Source organism: Biomphalaria glabrata, chromosome 6 (genome assembly GCF_947242115.1).
Source record: "Biomphalaria glabrata chromosome 6, xgBioGlab47.1, whole genome shotgun sequence".
Lineage (NCBI taxonomy): Eukaryota > Metazoa > Mollusca > Gastropoda > Planorbidae > Biomphalaria > Biomphalaria glabrata.
In genome coordinates this window covers 17,290,008-17,306,848 of record NC_074716.1, presented here as the reverse complement: position 1 = coordinate 17,306,848, position 16,841 = coordinate 17,290,008, and the positions used below count along the sequence as shown (strand labels likewise).

At 36.4% G+C, this 16,841-nt stretch overlaps 1 protein-coding gene across 1 annotated transcript in view; it reads left to right on the top strand.

Moving 5' to 3' along the window:
• The first annotated feature begins 988 nt into the window (after positions 1-988).
• Positions 989-16,841, top strand: part of LOC106079964 (glutamate receptor ionotropic, kainate 2-like) — a 224,408-nt gene continuing 208,555 nt past the window's right edge. Inside the window, exon 1 of the mRNA XM_056032750.1 lies at positions 989-1,112. The gene's annotated coding sequence lies outside the window, so the exon portion shown is untranslated. The remainder of the gene's footprint in view (positions 1,113-16,841) is intronic.

Here is a 16,841-nt window from a genome sequence, read left to right as displayed (position 1 = left end):
CATCATTCACAACCAATCGTTAACATCTCCATCCGTCACCAATGAAAAACACACACACACATACACACACATACCATATAACAATCAGATAATCTTCACTTCATAATTTGAATTCTCCAAAGAACTGTAACTCAAGAAAATCTAATGCTTTATAAACGTCGACTTGAATGATCTGTTTCAATGATGGCCAAACTACGGCCTGGGGGTCAAATCAGACCCGGAGCTCGTAACTTCTGTCCACGCTTCATAATGAAGACTTGGAGTTTTTAGTTTGTGCTGATGATGTCCATGTGGGTAAAATGAAATGGCCCCCAGGCCGAACAAGGTTGGTCATCACTCGTCTAGTTAACTAAAATGTGTGAGTTTAAAAATAAATTCGTTTTCCTAAAAGCAATAATTGTCAGTCTTTATGTGTCCATTGTAACTGTAACGTCTGCACACAAGTTCAAAGCATTCTTTTAATAATCCTTTTTTTTTCTCCATGTAAAGCTTTGACTTTGAAATAAATTGAACTATTTTAGATCTAGCGATATCATTCCACGCTAAAAAATCCACTGCCATTTTATCCAACACATAAATAAATGCTGTCACATCTTTTCTAGGCTAACGGAATAAAGGGAGCTTACCACAAATATTTGAAACAGACATTTCTAAGTCTTTATTTAGAATATAGTTCTCTCCCTTTTATGACTCCTCATACTCACAAGCTCAATAAACAAACAAAAAAAAAACACACACACTTGCACGACACAATACTCATGAAAACACACACACATACACTTTCGCTTGTCAAAGGGGAGAAAATTCAGTGAGCTGGTTATATTTTCCGGTTTTCAGGTAGACTCTCTTTATCAGGGAGATAACATCAGATTGCTATCACCTAGCATTGTTATTACCTCCCCTTTATTCGTCTCTGCTCTTGAGTTATTTTCCCTGTTTATTTCTTTATATAATAATATAGCACGGTGGAGGGGGGAAAAAAAGGAAGGGAGAAATATGTTAAACAAACTTTGATGACGTCAATCCTTGTGAATACCACAGAGCACTTCCTTGGTGAGCTCTGGCAGTGGTCGTCTGTTGCTTTGTGGATTAACTCCCTTTTGGCGCGAAGGGTGAGTCTCACGTTTTCAATTATAGGTTGATTCATTTTTTCGGCTTCCTTATTACTGATCTATTAATGCATGTTTTATACTATAACACATTTCGTTGTATTATTATTTGTTTAAATATTGTGAATGTACTCACCTAGTTGTCTGTATTGAATATGTCATCTCTTCTTTTTTTTTTTTTCATCTTTTATGCTGCTTTATTTTGTTTTTATTTCTAAGATCTTACTGAAAACTATTTACCCAAAGTTTGTTAAATTGCTTTTTTAAGAATAAAATTATTCATATTTAATCACAAAATAGTTTTCTTTGAAATGTTTACCTACGTATGTTTTGAGGGTCTTTAGGTCAATTTGCACTCTGATGGTCTTTTCTACTACTCCTCCTTGTCAGAATTTTACCCAGAATGAGGCTTGTTCATTCAAAGATGACGTCATCATTTCATGTCCACTTTTCTGTAACACTTCTTTTCATTACGCATTCATTCATCTATACATCATATTAGATACTTTGAACCACAAACACAAAAGAATCCTTACATTAGTTTGTTCTTCAATTTACGATTCTTTTCTTTAAGAATGGCACTTGGTTTCATTGAGAAACTAGCCGGATATGACCCTCAGTCAGGGTGTCTTAGGGTCTTACTGATCTAATGCATTGGATTCAGATCTATGTCAAACATGACGAATGTTCCCTTCAATTTTTTGTTTTATTTTGCCACGAAAATAAAAGGTAGAGTATGAAAAAAGGATTCCCAGTAAAACTGACATAGTCATAGTTAATGTCAAATACTGTGAAAATGGGTTTACCCGATCAGTTAAATATGTTCGCTCTGAAATAGAGAGGAATTTACTTTTTAAATTTTTTTAGGGCCCTCCGGTTGTAAAAGGGCATTTAACATTCATTACCAATGGACCTGTTGTTTTACTGATGATAGAAATGTCCTAACTAAATGATTTCTTGCTGTATTTTACTAATGGACCTGTTGTTTCACTGATGATAGAAATGTCCTAACAAAATGATTTCTTGCTGTATTTTACCAATCGACCTAATGTTTTACTGATGATAGAAATGTCCTAGCTCTCTATAAAAACAGATGTTTGAGTTAATATAATAATAGAGTTGATATGTGGTAAATATCTTATACAGTTGATGTAGAACATGATAGTACAGATAAGAAAGATGATATAGTTGATGAAAAAAGTGGATATACTAGAATACGATGATGCTATAATTAATATACATTGATTGTCAATTCAATAAGTAAATACAAAATAACAAGGATAGTTTGTGTGAAAACACTAACTTAGAATCGGCCTCCAAAGTGGTCCACTCAGGCAGGTAAAAAAGGCAAGATGTCCATATTTTCAGTTTGAATATCAGAAGCTGTGAACTAGAAGCTATCAACAGCCAGTTTGTAGTGCCCACCAATTCAATAAGAAGATACGTGTACATATTGAAAGTGTTCCCGATACTGTTGCATTGTTAGGCTGACTGACGACATGATACCACAGGATACGGAGATTTATTCATGTTATTATTATTACATTGTAATATAATTATGTATTCAATGAACTGATGGCTACCCACCTAGGAGAAGGAAAACTCTGAATTCAAACCTCTGTTGCCTTGCAGCTATACCCAATCATGGGAAAGACTTCGGGAGTCAACCCTGAGTAAAAATCAGGAGCTGGCGACCCTAAGACAGTTTGCAGCACTCAGTGCTACACTCTGGCAGAACCTGCGATGCCGTTGACCCCAAACTGTATCGGCACTGGCGTTCCTTTGGATACATCAGCTGCGTGGAGAGGGGGGTCTGATGTGAGGGCAACATCGTTCCGACCACAGCTAATGCCCAGGCATTCATCTCACCGAGATGATCCATAGTCGCTTCGCGACTGAAGGAGGAGGCCAATGAACTGATAGTTATATATATATACTTATGTATTTATTGAACTGATTGTTGTGCAGATGTGGTTCAATGTAAACTTGGCCTAACTGAGGTTATCAAGCTAGCAAAAGGTTATCAAATGGACGGTTTTGTTAAGGGCGTATATTTGACTTCGGGTCTCAAGGAAGAAACTTTTCCCTTTGATTAAATACCTGCATCTATACCTAGAAATCTATTCCTCAATTGTCATCTTTTATGAAATACTGACTAGTATTTTTGTTTTATTTTTATTTTATTCTACTTAAATGCATACTAAATGCATTATTTCTCTTAAAAAACAAAAAATAAACATTACAAACATATAGAAGACAATACTTACGTTTCTAATACTATTATCTTTTTAACATTTTCAAAAAGTGAAAATCGTAATCCCTTGGAAAATATTTCTCAAAACAATAAACAAAACAAGTTACAACCTTAATACTATTGTCTCCTTTGTTTAAGTTTTGAAAAAGTGAAATTTTTCGTTTTCAGAAAATAAACAGTAGCTTTTGCATCAAAACTTTAACAGATTTAAAATATCATGATATCGGATTTTCAATTTCTTTCCCCTTATTTTTAAGATTAGAGCGGGACGGATGGACGGGTGGAGAGAGTGACGACACAAAACTAAATTTAAAAAAAGGTTACAAAGACAGTTTGTGTGGAAACACAAACTCAAAATCGGCCCCCCCGAACTGGTCCACCCAGCTAGGTAAAAAGACAGGTATAAATATTTTCAGAAAGAACATCAGAATGAAATTCTATCAAAGACAAATGACAGAGAAGAATGGAGAAAGAAGGTTGTCAGATCTTGTGTGGTGCCCCAGCGGTCCAGCAGACCAAAGGTTAGGTGAAAGTGAATGTAAAGTTAAATGCGAACCTGACCTAACTAATGTCTTATAATGAATAACTAACTGATCTAATTGTTTTGTAAAGGGCCCATCTCTTATTTAAACATTTCCGTAAAAAAAAGCAAAAAGATATTTCCATTACTTAAGTGTTCTATGGCCGTGGTGTACTGCATCCACTGCAGTTCACGCAATAATATGAAAACCTACTTATTAATTATTTTTGGCTAAACGTTGTAAATAGTAGGACAGAACTTACATAACGTAGCAATACAAGTGTAAAAAAAATTTTTAACAAAAAGTCTAAAACCATTTGCATAAATGTGTTAAAAATATTGTAAACTGATGACTCCCCCACTAAAGAACCTCACGTGTTTGTTACTATTAATAGTCAATAGTTGTAAAAGTGGTGTATTTTTATGAAAAAACTGCTTGCATAAGTTATTTTAAAAAATTAGATTTTTCGCTTTTAGAAAAGAAAATAGTTGCCGTTGCAACAGAACTTTGAATGGACTAAAGTATTATGATGTCGGATTTTCACTATCTTTTCTAGTTTAGGAGATCTAAACGGGACGGACAGAAGGACAGACATTTCACACAAAACTAATAGCGTCTTTTCACCTTTCAGGGGCCGCCGCTAAAAATTCCCATTTCAGGGGTCGCCAAAAAAAAAAAAAGGAAAAATTTGAGGTAGTTATTCAAAGTGTTTTAATGAGTGCATTTACTTGAAAGGTTTCGTTAACAACTAGAGTCTGTTAAATTCTCTCGCGCTCAGTGGGCGGCAGGCTGTCTCCACATTGGTCACCGGCAACGTCTGCAGCTATGTGATCCTCAAAGAGTACCGTTTCCAGGTTATACAAGGACGTCCCAGTTTGCGATTTACTTGTTCATGGCTACTCTTGGGAGGCTCGATTTGTGTCTGTTGGAAAACATCTAAATGACCTAGTTTGACGGGTTAAGGGAGGGCGCTTGTTGCCCTTTATCTGTCAAGATGGGTTAAACACGGGTTTATCTGAGGGGGGGGGATGATATAACTAACCGGGTTCCCCCACATCAACAATAAACCAAGTTGCATAATAACCGCACTGTAAGTAAGTGGTCAACTCTCGTTGAAAAATAACAATATATAACACTAAATGCAAATAATTAATATTCGGAATACGCGCAAATCATTGGATAATAAGTTATTAATGACACAACTGAACCATGCACGCACACTCAGTTACAGCCACACGGCCCGGCAGCTTAAAATACTACAACACGGAGATACAAGGCTCAAATTAATCAAGGGTCAGTCCCGGCTAAAAATACACACTCCATCGTAGCCCCAAGCCTTATGCCCTGAAACAAAAGAATAACTTAGATCTAGCGATGCAGCTAAATCACAGAACTTTCATTAACGACACCCGTACCGAAATATCAACCTGATTTAACACATTGATGTACTTACGTATCGTGAAAACGGGGAAACAAAGAAAGCCAGAGCGCCCTCTGCGCTAAAAGAACAATAACAGAAACTAAGAGTGTCGAAACAAACAACCATTTTGACCACAAAACACGCGCCCAATACAAACTACTTCTTGCACCTAACAACACAAATGTTCAACAAGAAATAAAATAAAAAATCAAACACAACAAAAAAACTTCATGCTCGCATAATTTTGATTTTATCGAAGTTGACGCTGGAGTAGGTTTTAGGGTATTTGTTCATCTGCCATTTCTTGTATGTATTTATCTTTCAAAGAAAAAAGAACTGAAACCATTAAAAAATGTATAAAATGTATGTGTGTGATAGTAGTCTTGTCCCAGGCGGCTGAACAAGTTATTATGACGTCTGCAACGATTACATGGTCAACAAAATCAGAATTTATTTGATAAGTATTTAGTTTTAAAGCGATAAACTTCAGATTCACAGAGTCAGAATTTGTAACGAGAGATATTTTCCCCTTGAAGCTATAATAAACTATTATTATCTCGCATCTTAACTCACTAGCTGGTGAATTTCAATCTGACTAGATCTGGACTCCACTTTAATTCATTGCCAAATCATTGTGTACATTCGTTAGGGCTACATTTTTTTTTCATTTTTAATTACGTATTTAAAGTGTTTAAAGTGTAGGCTAGTAGTAGGTAGGCGTTGTTCCGTTTTCAAGGTATGTGTTTGGAAGAATTCTTTTCCTTTTAAAGTTATTTATTTAGCTTTATTTAAGACATTTTCAAGGTATGTATTTTCATTTTTTTATTTCACTAGAACTCCTGTAAAAAGCTTGTATGCCTCGCTCTTTTAAGGATATTTCTTTAGCAGGTGTATTGTGTCTTTTAAAGTTTATATTTGGCAGCTGCCTTTTAGTTGCTAAATAGACAAAGTTGGCAGCAGCTTCCTACTTTTGATAGCATGACATGGAACTCTTTTAAAACTTGTGAACAAACTTTTGCCTATGTCCGTCTACATCATTCATAAAGTCTCTGTGACTCCAAAATATGTCTCAAAAGTTCTATAGTTTAAAATGTCATGAAACTCTATATCCATTCTATATCCATTCTATATCCACTCTACATCCACTCTACATCCACTCTATATCCACTCTATATCCACTCTATATCCACTCTATATCTACTCTATATCCACTCTATATCCACTCTATATCCACTCTACATCCACTCTATATCCACTCTATATCCACTCTATATCCACTCTACATCCACTCTATATCCACTCCTCTGCTCTGGATTCTCCGAAACGTCTTTAAAATGAATTCAAATGAAAGTGACGTCAGATCAGAAGAAATCAGAAGAAAAAAAATGTTGTTTTTTTCCATGTTCTAAATCTAGAATCATACTTTTATTTACTTTTCCTTACGATCAGCAATCATCGAGTCAAAAATGTCAATTCCAAATAGGGGACACTGGATAGCACTTGTTTATATTCGGCCAGAGCCGGATTCGACTGGATAGTAAAATAGGATATTGAGCCTGATACCTACAAGTCTTGTAAATAGCTTGTGATGCTCAACATTTTGACTCACACTTCTTCTTCTTCTTAAAACTGTCAGGTAGAGTTGAGCCTTCGGCTCTTGGAACTCTAGGCCAGCAAAAATGAACAAGAGCTCCCTCTCACCAGCCTGTATGAAAACAGTGTACACTGTTTTGTCTGGCGGGTGGGTCATTTTCGCGGCAAGAGGCCGCGTATAGATCTACTAAGACCTCCGCCATTTTTCTTTTCTATACCAGGCTAACCGTGCGGGACACGCCATTTATTATGTAACGGCCCCTTGAGGAACAGCGCCTGGATTGTGACAAGGTTGTGGGAGCTTTTTTACAACTCCGCGCAGTGCAATGATGATGCTCTCGCACCCCCTTAGGCACCCCCACGGGAGTCTTGTTTTGCTACTCTTTAGCCTAATCGTTTCCTCTTACGGGTAGCATGCCCGGGTTGACTCACACAAGTTTCAAAACTGATTAGCGGGCGTGTGTAGGTACTAAATAAAAGACTAGATATAAAGTTAAATTTGATTGGACCAGTAAAAGTTTCCAATACAAAGTCCTAACTACTAGTGACTAGATATTCTTCTTAGTGTAGGCTCTTGAAATGGATATATTCTCAATGAAGAGTTATAGAAGACCGATGCTTCAGTACATTGTAGGTATTGAATGTTCCATGGTATTAGCAGCTTCACTAGAGTCACATTTTATGAGTTCACAAACAGGCGCCAAGTTTAGTGTTACTCAGTTTAGCACTGAACACAACATTCCTCGTAAATGTCAGACTTAATGTTAGCCAGGTACAGAACAGGCCCAGTTGAAAACCTTTTTAAAGACAATTCTCTTTATAGTTAAATGTTTCATTTTTTAAAAAGAAAACAAAGTTTAATAAACAATCTTTCATATAGACATATTTGCGGTGAATTGTGAGTTGTTTTATATGTATATATTGGGTATTGTTTTAGACTTTATATGTTTATGTTGGGTATTGTTTTAGAATTTATATGTTTATGTTGGGTATTGTTTTAGAATTTATATGTTTATGTTGGGTATTGTTTTAGAATTTATATGTTTATGTTGGGTATTGTTTTAGAATTTATATATTTATTTGGGTATTGATTCAGACTTTATATGTTTATGTTGGGTATTGTTTTAGAATTTATATATTTATTTGGGTATTGATTCAGACTTTATATGTTTATGTTGGGTATTGTTTTAGACTTTATATGTTTATGTTGGGTATTGTTTTAGACTTTATATGTTTATGTTGGGTATTGTTTTAGACTTTATATCATAGTGTTGGGATCTCTAGTTCTAGTCTTGTAAGTATTTCATCAAACGTCTAGACTTGTATTTTTGGTGAGATTGTGAAATGTATGTAATACTCAAAACTCAACTTTAAATAGACACGCTACTCACATTTCTATCTGTAAGCAGCGGCTCATGTTTCATGAGTTCGTTTTAAATGCCAACACGAATGACGCTGTAGCTGTGAGCTTTTGTTATTGATAGATATATATAACCCAGCAAGTGATGTACAAAGTTTTGATTCTGTCAGGTGTTGCTGTTACCTGACAGGTGTGTACAGCCAATGGACAGGAGAGTCTATGGATTCTAGATGTGTATTTTGTATTTCTTATTTGAAATGCTTCAAAAAATATATGTATCTAAATTTCTATTAGTGCATAAGAGAGAGAGAGAGAGAGAGAGAGAGAGAGAGAGAGAGAGAGAGAAAGAGAGAATAGGAGAGAAAGGCCGAAAAGAAGAGAGAATTAAGTGAAGAAGAAGAGAAAAAAAGAGAGAGAACAAACAGACTACACTTTCATGTCCTATGTGCATCCTAGAGTAAGACAAATCTCAAAGAAGTCATGTGTGTACATTGACAGTTTGTAGCCAAACTGATAGTTATCCTGTAGTAATAATTTTTTAAATTCGTTTTCACGGTGTCCAGATAAAACTTGGTAAGACAATCTATGTCTTGTATTAGTATTTTTAATTTCTCAGTGCGTGAACTTGAGGAGGACGACGCAGAGAAACAACGACTCAATAGACGGAAATGTTTCGAATGTCGGCCATATGCAACTCCCTCCCCCCTCCTTTAGAGCAGATCTGAGACCTCCCAAAGTGTCAGAAAATGTTACAGCTACAGAGTTGAGCAAACAATTCTTGAAACCAGAGCTCCTCACATGAGTGCACTGTGCACGTCTCTACTGCATTCGTAACATCTAAGTTTAAATCGCCTACCCCGTGGTTCTGTGAGGAGACGAATGTAACAGTTCTCTGTTGAAGAAACCTGAGAACCACTGCACCACGTAAACTGTGGGTTAGTCAAAAAAAAAGTTGTACTAGTCTACTATTAGACACCCTCCTAGAAACCAGCAAGGTCTACCTTCATTACCTGTTCATCTATCCTCTATTATGAACCTGGCAATAGGGTCATGTGACCTATTTTTTTGTTATATTAAGCTTCCAATGGCTCTGACGTCACATTGTTGATCGTTTTTTTACTGTCTCTGACACAAAGATGCGCACTTGCCTAAAAATATCTCATCATGTTTAGCTACATTTTTTTTTTAGCTTTTCTTTGGCTTCTTTTATTTTGGCATTTCTGCACGTTTGTGTAATGATGAGGGCTAAGGCGTTTGACTAGAGAGTGTTCCGCCAGATACTGGTAAGCAAGGGTTCTCACCTAATGCAGAAGACAGCACAGACGATGGAATTCTTCCCGATTTCTAAACAATCTCTTCAGACATTAGCGATGCGTCGCACAGGTGCTCAGCTTAGAACTGGACATTTTAAACTTGCGCTTTACGACTGAGCAAATTATTAAATGTATAAATCCCTCAAGTCTCTGAATAAATTCAGTCCATTTCGTCATAAAATCATTAGACAGATCGATCTATCGATAGATAGATAGATAAATAGATAGATAGATAGATAGATTAGATAGATAGATAGATAGATAGATAGATAGATAGATAGATAGATAGATAGATAGATAGATAGATAGATGATTAGATAGATAGATAGATAGATAGATAGATAGATAGATAGATAGATAGATAGATTAGATAGATAGATAGATAGATAGATAGATAGATAGATAGATAGATAGATAGATAGATAGATAGATTAGATAGATAGATATATAGACATATAGATACATGGGCGCCCGCAGGATTTTCGGCAGGGGGGTGCAAGTTTCCATCAATGACTCAAAGCCGTAGCTTCAACTTTTTTATTACAGAGAATATTAATGAAAAGAACTGGTGCACCTTCGCCCCCCCCCCCACACACACACACAAATACCTATGCAATATTAAGTTCACTGTAAATACTTGCTTCGTGAAATAAAAATAAAAAAAACTAACATGTGAACAAACTATTTACTGTACATGTTGGTCAGTTTATCCGTGCGCCCCGGTCGTCCCAACGGTCCAGCAAATAAAATATAAACGCTGCCCAAAGTGTCAGTACTATTGAAATACTTCTCGTCGCGACGGACAAGCCAGCGATGAACGCTTATCTGGCAGTGCTGATATAGTCTTCTTGACGTTGCAGCTCTTGCTTCGTTTTAGGATGCTGACAAACAGGTTGAACTGACCATTAGTATTGCTTGAACTTGAAAAGTGAGACGTTAATGAAGAAACTAACGAATCAAAATATGCAATGTAAAGCCGTCTTCTGTAATAACTACCAAAATCCATACATGCGGTTTTGGCTCGGTGTGTCTGTCGACTGCAAATTCTCAGCAGCACCAACTCAATACCCGATACCACATTTGTCTGACAGTAGTCTCGCCTTTCTGAAGATGCATTCTCAGCATGATCAAGTTGTTTTTTGATTATGTCATTAGTGTGACTGCTGATGTACTTGTTAAGCGGCACTAAGATATCTGCAACATCACGTAAACTGGTTCAAGAGAAGATAAATAATTGACGACAATTAAAAGACAAATCAGAAACACATGAGATGCAGGCACTGATTACATATATGCAGTTTGTCTGGTTTCACTAACAGCCGTTATTTTAAAATACGCCAAACAGTCAAAGATCTTCTTAAAGTGACCAAGCGCGAATGAATTTGTATCTTTCAATTCATCGTGTCTCACTCAAAGACGTAAATTTAGCACCCACGCTATCACTTGGGACACTTACTGTTACAGAAGAAATAGATAATGTTGTTGATGACACCAACAGCATTACGTATATTTTAAACCTCATTCAGGTCAATGATAACAAGTTTAAGTCTGTGGGACGCGCAACTGACAAAGTCTGCTCTTGGATATTTTTCTCGAATCTATGCCTAAACAGTTCTGAATGCTAGTTATCACTGGGCAGTCCTATTAGCCTTGGCCGAGTATAGTGTCCATGTGAAAAATGTACATAATGTAGTCGCTAGTCACAGGCAAAGCGTCTCTCTTAACAACAGAGACTAAACCAATGAATTCTATTCAAGTACAATCGCCATCAACAAATCCAACGCTCAAACACATTTGTTCAGTGCCATAGAGATCTGCAGTTTCTACCACCAAACTACAAAGACAACGCAGTTACTTCATGATGCTGCTGCTGCTTGTATGTTTTTGTTTCCTGCTGCTGCCAGTCGAGACACATCAACGTTTTGTCACAGACTTTCTTAGATCTCTTCTATCGTCAACTGGTGGACCTGTTTCACCTGCTATTTGATCGAGCGCCAACACTGACCGCAACTCCTCAAGACGTACATTCTTGTACCAAGATGACTTGCACTCTCCAATCTTGTTCAAAGAAACTTTCACATAGATCAACTCGAAAGACAACTGACAAGGATTTTTCCTCCAAGACAAAATAACAATAATAATAACAACAACAAAACTTTTCTCACATTCTAGGCCTTTACTAAATATAATAACTAGAATTATGTGCAAATGAAAACAAATCGTCACGACTAACGGGCCATAGAGTATTGAATTGCAAGCCTATAATAAAGCGCACATGGTCGGACATGAACTACACATTGGTCTATTCTAGTTGATTACACTAACAGCTTATCCTTATTAATTTCAGTGGAAGCATTACATGTTAAGTTGCTTCCTAGCAGAAGTTAATTGATTTGAAGGTGTAAAAAACTGGCTAAAATTTGGTTACTCGGAATTCAGAGGGGTGCATGTACACAGTCAGCCATCAATTCCTGATAAGCCTAGGCTAGTCTACTACAACTGTTCTGTAGTCACCAATGGGAGCACTACTTGTTCGGTTGCTACTTAGATTTTAATTGATTTTATGCAAAAAAAAATGTAAAAAAATGGATAGAATATGGCTATTCAGAATCCAGGAGGGTGCAAGTGCAGCACCTTGCAACCCACTGCGGGCGCCCATGGATAGATAGATAGATAGATAGACAGACAGATAGATAGTAGATAGATGGATCTCTATGATTTTAACTAATTTATAGATTTACACATTTAGAAGAGAAGCTGGAAACATCGATCATATTAACCTGTGAATCCAGAACTAAGAGAATGGTGGAAAGGAGTTAAAGCCTTGTTTGATGTATGCCAAAGTGCATTTATTATGTTATTGTATTTATTTTTCTAAAACCAAATATAATACGTTTACTTTTAAGTAACGATCGAATGGCTTTTCATCTTCGTTTTCACAACACATAACACATGACAAAGGATATATTGTATATTATTAAAGGTGGTTGTATTTTAAACAGCCAACTATGTTATTGAAAAGTAAATAGGATGTTTTGTTACAATCTCCAGTTTCACTCCTTAAAGAGTTCATGAAATGAACGGGCATAGATCGAAGTGTCCAGACTTCAAGACGGAGGGCAGCTACATTCACTCCAAGTCTGTTGTGTTGAACATAGATGCTCTACTTCTGGTCATCGAAGGCCTCTAGGCTCCAGGTTTCAATCAATAAGACAAACACGAACATGGTCCAACAATGACTTGTCTGTGCAACCTGAGACAATAGACTCTCGTTAATACTTCCAATATAAGAATCGGTAATTGAATCTTCCACAGGATTCCCAGCCAACAGCGCCATGATGTTTCTAGGTGCACAACAACAAGCAGAAGCAATAACTTTAAAAAAAAAAAAAAATATTTTTTAAGGAAAAAAAAAAGTAAAATAATCTCATATATCTCAATACTATAGGGATAAGCTTCCTTTTTCTATATAAAACAAATTTAATTAATTACCACTTATTGATTAACAAATTGGTTAATAATTTTTGATTGATTGTCATGGACAGTAAATAATTGTGGCAGAATTTTTTTTTTGATCTGAGAATAGGAAGTGGGAAAGGAAACAAAAGTGTAAAAAACGTAACAAGGGGAATAACTCAACATATACAGACATATCTCATTCAGTAGCATTTATTTCCTTTTTTGATACCGAATAAAATATTTAAAAACCAATAATGAAGAAATTATATGTCAAGTTTGCCGTTTCTGTAAGCCATTGTGGTTTTACAGGGTGCTGTCGCTAGCCCCACGCCAAACCCTTTTTCTTTCTCACCCGGTCTTGGGACCGACAGAGATGGGGGAAATCCTATGCCGAACTGGAAGTCGTACACTAGGTGAGGTTGTGAGATGGAGGCCGATACGAGGAAAGCGCAAACAGGGGCGTCCTCGTATAACTTGGCGCCACACTTTCATGGAGGACCTCAGAACAGTGGACACAAAGTGGGAAGAGGTTTCAGACATTGCCAGTGACAGATCTTTTCGGAGACAGCTTGCCGCCCAACACGACGAACGCAGCGGGAGGACCTAAGTCTAAGTAATTAAGTAAATTAATTTTTTTTTTCATTGATTCAATGTTTTGTTACGTACACTAAATAATTGTGTAAAATTTCAACTTGGTAAGAGAATGGGTGTGGACAGACAGACAGATTGAGTTGATAGAAGCTTTGTACAAATCGACTCCTACATCTAGAAGAATACAATGGAAATAGATCTCTTGTTCACCTCTGGACACTAATGTTGTCTTTCCTTTATTTTGTCCAAGCTCTTATTTGTATGTCTGGCGGGGAGGGGTGGGGGGGGGGAGAGATACGCTGTAACTCAAGCTCCGCGCCCTGTTAAGTCGGGTCTGTAAATATACTTATTACCTAGCATCCCTGACCTCAAAGGTGTAGCGTTACCGCAGTGTAGCTGTCTATTATCTGCTGTGTCCAGCTGAGGTAAGGGGGGGGGGCGGGAGGGAAGGGGAGATCACGCCAACAAATCTCAAGTTATGATCACATGACCTGTTCAACACGCTGTATTAGTCACGTGATATGCCCTCCAAGTTTCGTGCCCTCCCCTGCCATCCATTCTCTCCGTAGTTCTCCTCTAATTCCAACCATCTCTTGTGTCTATCTGTCCATTTCCTGCTCAGAATGCACACACACACACGTTGATATACATAACCATATACACCAACTTGTTTTCCTCTACGAACACACATTTTGACTAACGCACACACGTTTACTTACTTATATACACAATCACAGACACATGCTCACTGGTCGTGTCGAGAGTTACCTGACCTTACCTGTCAGTAGGAGTCTGGACAAAAAGTTAATGGATGAAAGAGAACAAATTTAGAAAATGGAAAAATCGTTTTAGCAGACGACTTTTGAATAGAGTGAGGCGGGAAAAACATTTCAACCAAAAAACAACCGAAGTAGAAAAATAAAATAGCTAGATGTGATATGGAAAGAAATACTTGTAAGACACAACTAGAAGAAACAGAAATCGACCATTTAGATATATATAGACCATATATAATACTCAACTTCATTTGTCTGCTCCTGAAATATCTACAATATTTGCTACCTATATGTATAGGTGAGTGATTCAAATATTGTAAGGTGTATAGAGCAAAGTTAATCAAATATTTATAGATGTATATCTCTGAGTGCAGCAAATATTTAAAGATAGTTAAGACTGAGTGACTCAAACATTTAAAGATATTTATAACTGAGTGAATCAGATAGTTAAAGATGTGTATAGCTGACAGTAAATGATATTTAAAAATTGTTTATAACTGAGTGAATCAAATATTTTAAGATATGTATAGAAGACTAGCTGAATGGATGAGATGATTAGAGATGATTTTAACTGAATGAATTAAATATTTCAAGCTGTGTATATCTGAGTAAATCAAATATTTGTGTATAGCTAAGAATCTAGAGAATGTTCAGATTAGCGCTTAAACTGGCTTAAACCAATGTAAAAAGTGTCCCTGTTAGAGCCCGAGTATAAAACGACATCAGGTACAAAGAAATAGTTTGGAAACAAGCTATTCTGAGGACGTCCACACCTATGCAGATAAAGAAGCAGATTTAGACATTTTCTGTGCGCATTTCAGGGGCTGTGAAGAACAAACGATGAACAAGTTTAACCCTAAATCCGTCCATACAGAAGAGACATGTGCGGGCCGAAAGTGTGACCAATAGGATTGTATTGTCTGGCCAATAGACTTCTGTGCCCCAAGGCACAGAGCTCTATGACTTACTGAACTGACATCCAGTGCACTCCCAGGGGAGCGTAGGGTAGAAAGCCATAGAGCTTTCTTCAACTGCTCCCGTGTCTTTCCAATGTTTATTGATAGTACCAGGTGACAGAGCCTCGCTCGGTTGAATCATTTGTTCAGGAAAGATATTTACCTATTTTATTGATAGTACCAGGTGACAGAGCCTCGCTCAGTTGAATCATTTGTTCAGGAAAGATATTTACCTATTTTATTGATAGTACCAGGTGACAGAGCCTCATTTGTTCAGGAAAGAGATTTACCTATTTTATTGATAGTACCAGGTGACAGAGCCTCATTTGTTCAGGAAAGATATTTACCTATTCTGGAAACATTTTTTTTTGTAACGACCAAAAATGAGCGATCAAATAAAAACTCCCAATCCCAAGGGTTGCTCTCGTGCACTTGTAGTTCTAAATGTCCATGTGCATGGAGATTAGAATAAAAAAATCTCTTAAGACCCCATTTTCTCTCATTTATATACCTTAATAAATATACCTTGAAAATTTAAAGAAAATCGTTAAAGCCGTTTTCGAAATAATATATATATATATATATATATATACATGCTTACATACATACAAGAATTGCTGGCCTAAGAGTTAGAATATTATTTTTGTTTTTTTAATTACATTTTATTCAAACCTATTTTAACTTTAAATATTTCATTTTTTTTATATTCATATAAATTTATTGCTAACCTTTTTGTTGTTGATGAATAATCAGGTTATGTCACATAATGATGCTGGACATTCTCAGCTAAATACAAATAAAAATATCGTAGTTGTAACTAAAGAAAACCTACAGTTTAAACACAATGAGCATAAAAAATATGAGTAATAAAATCCTACAATTAAGCCTAATCAATTACTGGTAATTACGCTGTAAATTTAACATCAAGTCCACGTCTGACCATTGAATGTTTTGTCTCAGACTTGACGGGTGGACATTAAACCAGAGCCAATAAATCTTCACGCACATAATTATATTATAATGTTACTCTCTCTCTCTTTCTCTCTCTCTCTCTTTTTCCAGGCCGTGCTGTTGATGGTAGACTTGACCCCATGGAAGCGCCCAGAGAGTTGAGAAGATGACCACTTTTTCCAGACATGCAAGACAAGCAATTTTATTAAGACAATGACACTAACGTCAGCCTGAAATAAAATTAGAACTCTCAGAAGTTTTAAAATGAAAATATTTTATTTTATTACCCACGAGACAGGATTCAATTAAGGAAGAAAGATTTTCTCAAATTTTAATTTCAATTTTTTTTTTGTTTAAAGAAAAAAGTTTCTTGCCTTACCAGTTAGCAAACAGAAGAAAGGTCAAACAAATATCTTTAACTTATGGATGGGTTGAAAGTCTGTGTGGTTAGCATGGTACTGGAGAGACTGGATCGAGAATACGCTGCGGCTCCCACCTTTCCCCGTTTGTAATATAATAATATAATAAACTTGAACGT